The following is a 7,980-nucleotide window of genomic DNA, read 5'->3' as shown; positions in this document are numbered from 1 at the left end:
ATTCCAGTCCAAGATACATCATCCATCACTTTGAGCTTTGATCACTTTGAGCCGCGAGACCTCGGCAGGTCCCTTCTGGACCACACGGTCCCACCTGTGACTGCCTGCACCCTTCCTTGCTCAGTGGCGAGAGTCAGTACACCTGCATGTGTGTGTGTGTGTGCTTTGTAACCCCCAGGGCTCTCACTCACCTCCTGCTGGCATTTCATGTGCGTCTAACTCACTCTGTCCTTGAGGCAACCCAGGGAGGTACTCACGCTACCCCTGGGTTTTGTTTACTTAATTCAACTTCTGTTTTTTAAAGTCATTGAAATAATTCAGAACTTTAAAGCTCCAAAACATACACTTCTAAAAAGTCTCCCTCCCTCCCCTGGTCCTCAGCCACCCAATTTCCTTCCCTGGCAGCAACCCAAACAGCCCATTGTTTTGTTTATCCTTCCAGACATACTTCTTGCACACACAAGGAGACGTATATAAATATTATGTCCTGCTCCTCCGCCTTCTCCAATGGTGGCTCACTATCTACCCAGTCTGTACCTCACCTACTTTACTTAGCAATACAGCCTCCCCAATACTAATACATTTTAAAGTTATTTCTTTTATGTGGACCATTTTTAAAGTCTTTATTGAATTTGTTACAATATTGTTTCTGTTTTATGTTTTGGTTTTTTGGCCACTAGACATGTGGGATCTTAGTTCCCCAACCAGGGGTGGAACCTGTACCCCTAGCATTACAAGGGGAGATATTAAACACTGGACCACCAGGGAAGTCCCTCTCCACATTATTTTTAAACCCACGAGGTTCCTGGGGTTATGGAGCCTGGATGGCAAATCAGGTCTTTCAGGATGCAAAGCCTGTAAGGCGCTGACTCTGGGAGGGCACATCCGAAAGCCCTGTTCCTATTCAGGACTTTCCCTCAATGGGCCTGGGCAGCTCTGATCGACACACCTCCGGGTGCCAAGAGAGCTGGGAAAAAACCAGCCAATGGCTTGGCCTGGCAGAAGGTTCCAGGACCTGGAGGAAAAAAGGGTTTTGTTCTCCGCCTCCTGAAGACTGGCAAGAGTTGGCCTGTCCGGGGGCCATGCTGTCTTTCTCTCTGCTGTCTATAAGAGCAGAAAAAAAAAAAGTTTTCTCTTCCTGCCAAGACCCGATGGCAGTTCGGCGGGCCTTGTGCTGGTCCCTCCAAGGGCCCGGCTCCCACGCCTCACCTCCTTTTGATGGCTGTGCTGGCGGTGGGCAGCCTCGGGGGTCCCTGCCAAGGCCGGGGGGCCTGGCCTCCCTGGGAATGTACATCTGCTCCACGTCTGGACCTAATTGCTGTGCTGGGAAGGAACTCTCCATGCCCGTGTCCAGACAGCCAGCCTTCTGGGATTGGCGTGGGGGTAGGAGGCCAGGGAGAGCTGGCCAGCCCAGGCTGATGAGGAAATGTCATTGGGAGTTCAGTGTGTTTTTCTGCTTTTCCCTACAAAGAGCCCTGTTTGTGCCCTCTCTGTCACCCGCTGACCCCAACCCCCCAGGCTCCCTGCTCCTCCACAACACTGGGTCTGGAAGGTCTGCCAGCGGCTTCCTTCCGGTGCACTTGATTCCCAGGGAGCCTGCCCCCCCATTTCCAAACTCACTGGAGGAGGGAGGGAGGGAGGCCGCACGGGAGCCTGGGAGCTGCCCACGGGGGACGGATCTGATGAGGTTTCTTCCCAGGGGCTCCAGGTCCCAAGCCAGGATCTACTCTCTCTGTCCTCAGAAGCGGGCTTACGGACAAAGCACCCAGCAGCCGTGTCCCTGAACAGGCCAGCAGGCGGAGATTTCTCTGAGCTTCATCCTCCCAACTGTGAAATGGGTGCAATAGCGAGATCTGAAGATGGTGGAGAGAGGGCCCAGATGAAGCCGGGAGGGGGCAGGCTACAGGCGGGGAGGGGAGAGGGCTTTGGTTTGGCTGGGGTCCATGCTCCCCCCTGGGGGAAGTGGGCCCTTAGACTGGCATTAGGGAAGTGTATCTCTGGGCATCTTCAGCAGTGAACCTATCTTTTGAAGGATGACAAAGAGGGGCATCCAGTGTTCAGAGTGCAGAGCCTGCCCCCTGAGAACTGAGCAGCAAGATGTGGTCTGAGCCCCCACTCAAAGGGGCTGCTGGTGGCAGCTCAGGGAGGTAATGCAGGCTGAGTTTTCAGTAGCAGCAGTGCGGAAAATGGGCAAGAAAGAGCCTGTTGATGGCTCTTTCCTGGTGGTCCAGTAGGTTAAGACTCCAAGCTTCCACTGCAGGGGCCATGGGTTCCATCCCTGGTCGGGGAACTAAGATCCTGCATGCTAAGTGGTGTGGCCAAAAATAACAATAATAATAATATTAAAAAAGAAAGGAAGGAGAAAAAAAGAGCCTAGGTGGGGATGGCAGGACAATGGGTGTGCACCAGTTCTTTGGAAAGTGCTGGGGAAGCCATTTGGGAACTGTCACTCTTGGGACACAGGAGCCAAGTGCCAGTGATAACTATGAAGGGGGAGGGCCTTGGGAGACCCCCTCCTTCCACATTCATCAGGGAGGTTTGGTAACTCATGGGCAGGTGTGCTCAGTTGCTAGTCGTGTCCAGCTCTTTGTGACCCACTGGACTGTAACTCTCCAGGCTCCACTGTCCATGGGATTCTCTAGGTAAGAATACTGGAGCGGGTTGCCATGCCCTCCTCCAGGGGATCTTCCTGACCTTGGGACAGAACCCATGTCTCTTATGTCTCCTGCGTTGACAGGCAGATTCTTTACCATTAACACCACCCGGATAGCCCAACTCAAGGGCATCCACTTGCTAGTTCAAGGAAGAAATGGGTCTCAGAGCTCTGCCAAGATCCCTGGCATTGAAAAGGTTTAAAGTTGCCGCTGGAAGGCCTTATGGAGAGAGACATGGAGAGTGCGGTGTGCAATTCCAGCAGTTTGTCCAGCCTCTGAGAGCCACGGTGGTCTACGTTAGAATGTGTCAGGGGGCCCCTATCACGGTATGGCTCATTAGCCTTGGATGACTTTGCTTCCCTTTTGAGGGATGACTTTTGAGCCCCTTTTGGTCACCTTTATGCCCCTTTGGCATTCACACCAGGCCTGGCAGATGCTAAATACTCATGGTGAAGATGGAGAATTCAGTGAATCATCTGTAATTTTCCAGGGCCACTTTGCAAGGCTGGATAAGTAATCTGGATTAACCGTGGCTGGTAATGTGAGGTCCAACTGCTTTTTTGTATCCCTCCCTACTTTATTTCCTTGGACTCCAACCCCAATATAAAAGAGGTCTTTTAGTATAATAATGTAACAAAGTCAAGTTTACAGGCAATGAGAAAGGTCTGCCTGAGCAGCTGATTCTCATCTTGATGCATCTGATGAGGGCTTGAGAGGGCTACTGGGCCCTGGCACATTACATGGTGGGTGCCCGTTGAGTGCACACATGCTCAGTTGCTCAGTCATGTCTGACTCTTTGCAACCCCACAGACTGTAGCCCACCAGGCTCCTCTGTCCATGGGATTCTCCAGGCAAGAATACTGGAGTGGGTTGCCATTTCCTCCTCCAGGGGATCTTCCAGATCCAGGGATTGAACTCGCTTCGCCTGCAGCTCCTGCATTGGCAGATGGACTCTTGACCTCTCCGCCACCTGGGAATAATCTGGGTCTCAGGTACCCCACTATAAAAAAGGCAGAGCCAAGGTTCCATCTGTTGACTAAAAAGATGCACAAGAGTTGTGAGTTAAGTTTTATTTGGGGCCAAATGAGGCCTGCAGCCCAGAAGACAGCACCTCAGATAGTTCTGAGGTACTGCTCCAAAGGGGCAGTGGGAGAAGGTTATTATATAAGATTTCGGTGAAGGAGGAGTTGAATGCAATCAAGCGCTTACTTTACAAAAGGTTTTCTACTAGTCATGAGGAGCTGAGGTCACCATGAAGGGATTTAGTGCTTTTCCAGATATGAGGAGATGCAAGGATTGGGATCATGAAGTCAGTTCTTGAAAATATCTATCTAAAGACTTGTTCCACCAGTTTCCCTGGAGCACAAAATGCCTCACTCTCCAACCTGAATTCCCTTCAGAGAGTGTCGAAGGTCAGCAGCTGCAGCAGCACAGGATTCAGCCTCCCCAGAGGCAGAAGGCAAAGGCCCTTGAGTTGTTGTTGTTCAGTCGCTCAGTTGTGTCCAGCTCTTTGCGACCCCATGGACTATAGCACGCCAGGCCTCCCTGTCCTTCACTATTTCCTGGAGTTTGCTTGAATTCATGTCCATTGAGTCGGTGACGCTATCTAACCATCACATCCAGTTCTGCCGTCTTGTCCTTTTGCCTTCAATCTTTCCCAGCATCAGTGTCTTTTCCAATGAGTTGCTTCTTCACATCAGGTGGCCAAAGTACTGGAGCTTCAGCTTCAGGATCAGTCCTTCCAATGAACATTCAGGGTTGATTTCTTTTAGGATTGACTGATGGCAAGTGCCAGTTTGTAGTTGACACATTCCAGTTTGGAGGATTCAGAAGTCCATGGGCCTCTCATGTCTTAATGCTGCCTTAGGGCCAGCAGGTACTCAAAACCTTTTCATTTTCTGCTGCCCCTTCTTCTCCTTCAAGCATCCAGGGAATCTGGGCTTGTTGTAGAGAAGAACCAGTTCTGACCCTATGTTGGAACTGTTTCTTTGACTTGCTTTCATTGCTGCTGTTGTTGTTGCTGCTGCTGCTAAGTCGCTTCAGTCGTGTCAACTCTGTGCAACGCCATAGACGGTAGCCCACCAGGCTCCCCCGTCCCTGGGATTCTCCAGGCAAGAACACTGGAGTGGGTTGTCATTTCCTTCTCCAATGCAGGAAAGTGAAAAGTGACAGGGAAGTCGCTCAGTCGTGTCCGACCCTTAGCGACCCCATGGACTGCAGCCTACCAGGCTCCTCTGTCCATGGGATTTTCCAGGCAAGAGTACTGGAGTGAGTGCCATTGCCTTCTCCGTTGCTGTTGTTGTTCAGCCCCTAAGTCATGTCTAACTCTTTGGGACCCTGTGGACTGCAGCACACCATGCTTCCCTGTTCTTCACTATTTCCGGGAGTTTGCTCAAACTCAGTCTATTGAGTTGGTGATGTTATCTAACCATCTCATCCTCTGCCACCCTCTTCTCCTGGGTGAAGAGGAGAATCTTGCCCAGCCTCAGGGTCTTTTCCAATGAGTGGGCTCTTCACATTATGTGGCTAAAGTACTGGGTTCTTTTCATTTCTGTTATTGCTATTATTATAATCATTCATAATGGCTTTCCTCAAAGGACCCAGCCTGACTGTTAAAGTGCCTTTGTTCAGCTCATAGAGAGATAATCTGACCCTGCCCACCTGTGAATGGCCACAAAGGAGAGATTAACTCCCCCCTTCAAAGTCCGGCCCTTCCCAGAGATGTTCTGCAAGACTGAGGGCCCTTTTTACTTTACTGCCCCTCCCTCTCTATTCTGCCATTTGACTTTAGTTTCATCACTTCTCTCTCTGGTTCTCTAAAAGAACATGGCATCCAGCCCCCTGGCATCTTCTCGGTCAGCTGGCTTTCTGAATAAAGCCGTATTCCTTGCCTCTACACCTCATCTCGGACCCACTGGCCTGGCTTGCGGCAAGCAGAGTGAGCTTGGACTGAGGTGAGGGAGCGAGTGTTTGCAGAGCCCTGCAGGTGAAATCACACAGGTTTGGCTTTCTTCCTGTGTCTGCATTTTCACACCTTGGGTTGCCACCTTAGAGACTGTGATTTTCACATCTATCTGTATGGATCAACTAGCTTCCAGGGGCTTTACTGCCAACTTCCCCAATGCCTCAGGACATCCCAGCTTTATATTCTCAACACAAAGATCACCTGAAGAACACCCTCCCCCCACCACAGCAGACAGCAGAGTGAAGGAAGAGGAGGAGGGCCACCCTCGCCTAAGAATGCAGCTACCCTTTTACAAGTTTCCTTTCCAAGCCCCATCCAGGTCTTTGTGAGTGCAGCTGAGAACAGCCCTTTAAGGAGACTATTTTTGCTGGGACCCTTTCTCACTCCTGGCAGCTCAAGGGGCTGGGGGCAGGGTGGTGTGTGGTGCTAACTCGGTATCTGAGGGCCATTGGGAGCACTGCTCTGTCCTTAAGGGTTGTACTGCTGTGTACTCTGCTCAGTCTCTCAGTCATGTTTGACTCTTTGCGACCCCACGGACTGTAAGCCCACCAGGTTCCTCTGTCCATGGAATTTTCCAGGCAAGAATACTGGAGTGGATTGCCATTTCCTCCAGGGTCTCTTCCCAACCAAGGGATCTGACCTGTGTCTCTTGGCTCTCCTCCATGGCAGGTGGATTCTTTACCACCTGGGAAGCTATTTCTGAGAATGAGTGCTTGCCCTTGTGAAGCCTGGGGGCATCTGATTCAGCAGTGATGGGGGTTGGATTAGTGGGAAAATGAAGAGGCTTTTCTGCAAGTTACCTTGCTGGTGAGACCTTGATGGGGTCTGGACTTGGTAGACCAAAGCTTTCCCAGCCAAGGGTCATCACACAAGCTGTCTAGTCCCCAGGGCATTAATCAATGTTCTAGATTCTAAAAAGACAAATAGACTCTAGAATCTAAATTCTAGAAAGACAAATAGCTTAGACCTGTGGATATGCTGGGGAAGGGGTGGATTTTGGCTCCAGGCAGGGGTCTCGGCGAGTTCCTCGACTGAGGTTAGCAGATACTTGGAAAGTGAGGATGGGAAGTGTGCAAGGCTAGGAATTGGCATACCCGCTAAAGGTCCTGTAAGGAGGATTTAATGCCTTAGGATCAAGAGGTTGGCAGTGCTAGGGCTTTAGGGGCTCCAGGTCTTGTTGAGAACTGCAGGGTAAAACAAGATTCATTTCAAACCATTGCTGAAAAGAAAAAACTCCTCCTCTACACTCTTACGTTATTGTATGAGGGTCTGTGAATTAAACTAACAAAAGACAGTTTAACAAGAATTTACTTACACACAGGTGATCAATGATGAGCAACCCAAAAGGGGAGTTAGAATTAGGGGTCTGAGTATCTAACTTAGTAGGTGAAAGGAAAGAGGAAGGAAAGAATCCTATGGAAGGAATAGGTTTCTCTAGGAGAACTAAGGGGACATAAGAATATTTGCAAGAATATTTCACTAAAAAGGTATGAGTGGTCTTTCTGTGACCTACAGGACCCTAAAACTTCTATAGAGAGGGGTTTTCTGTAGTCTACTTAGTCTCTTCCTGGGAACAGAGTCACCCTAAAGAGGGCATTTATGACAATCCTCAAGTCTCAAAGTTTTCTGCTTTTAGTCATACAGGGAAGCTCTGAGAAGGCTTCTTTCCACATCAATTGAGTTCCAGATGTCTTCAGCTTAAAATAATCCTTATTCCAACTCTGAGGTGCTGAATGGGCCCTCATGCCACATAGCTTGGCAATTGCTCAGTAAATATTTTTCAATGAATGAATGAACACAGTAGAGATTAGGTAGGGAGGATGTTGATTTATGGCTACACATTTCACACCGAGGATTGGAGCAGGAGATGTGGTCCAATTCCTCTCTGGAGAGAAGTTTGCCCCACAGCCAAGGTGAGCTCCCTTTGGGCTCAGTGGCATTTTTGGAATATGGCAAAGACTGGGTAGACCAACTTGTTCACCTGGCAATTTTACAAAAGTGCATGTGACCTCTGCTAGGACTTGGGAGTTGAGTTCAAAGGGGCACTGGGGCCAGAGCTGCAAGCGTAGTAGGTTTGGAGCAAGCAATCAGAAATTTTAAGTCTGCTGCTCACGTTCATTGAGAGTTAAATAACACAACTAAGTAAATCTTAAAGATCTCATTGGCTTTATTAAACAATTCATGAATTGGGCAGCATTCCACTTAGCAAGTAGAAAGGAGCTCCACCAAGCTGGAAAAAATGAAAGATTTCTAAAGACAGAGAGGGGGCAGAAAAAGGAAATTGTGAGCAAAAAAAAAAAAAAAATGCATTGTTTAGGCAGGGTCGCCCTCCTAAGGGGAACGGAAGGGACCTACGAGGCA

The sequence above is a fragment of the Bos javanicus genome, chromosome 21 (genome assembly GCF_032452875.1).
Source record: "Bos javanicus breed banteng chromosome 21, ARS-OSU_banteng_1.0, whole genome shotgun sequence".
Classification (NCBI taxonomy): domain Eukaryota; kingdom Metazoa; phylum Chordata; class Mammalia; order Artiodactyla; family Bovidae; genus Bos; species Bos javanicus.
This window is presented reverse-complemented; position numbering follows the sequence as displayed.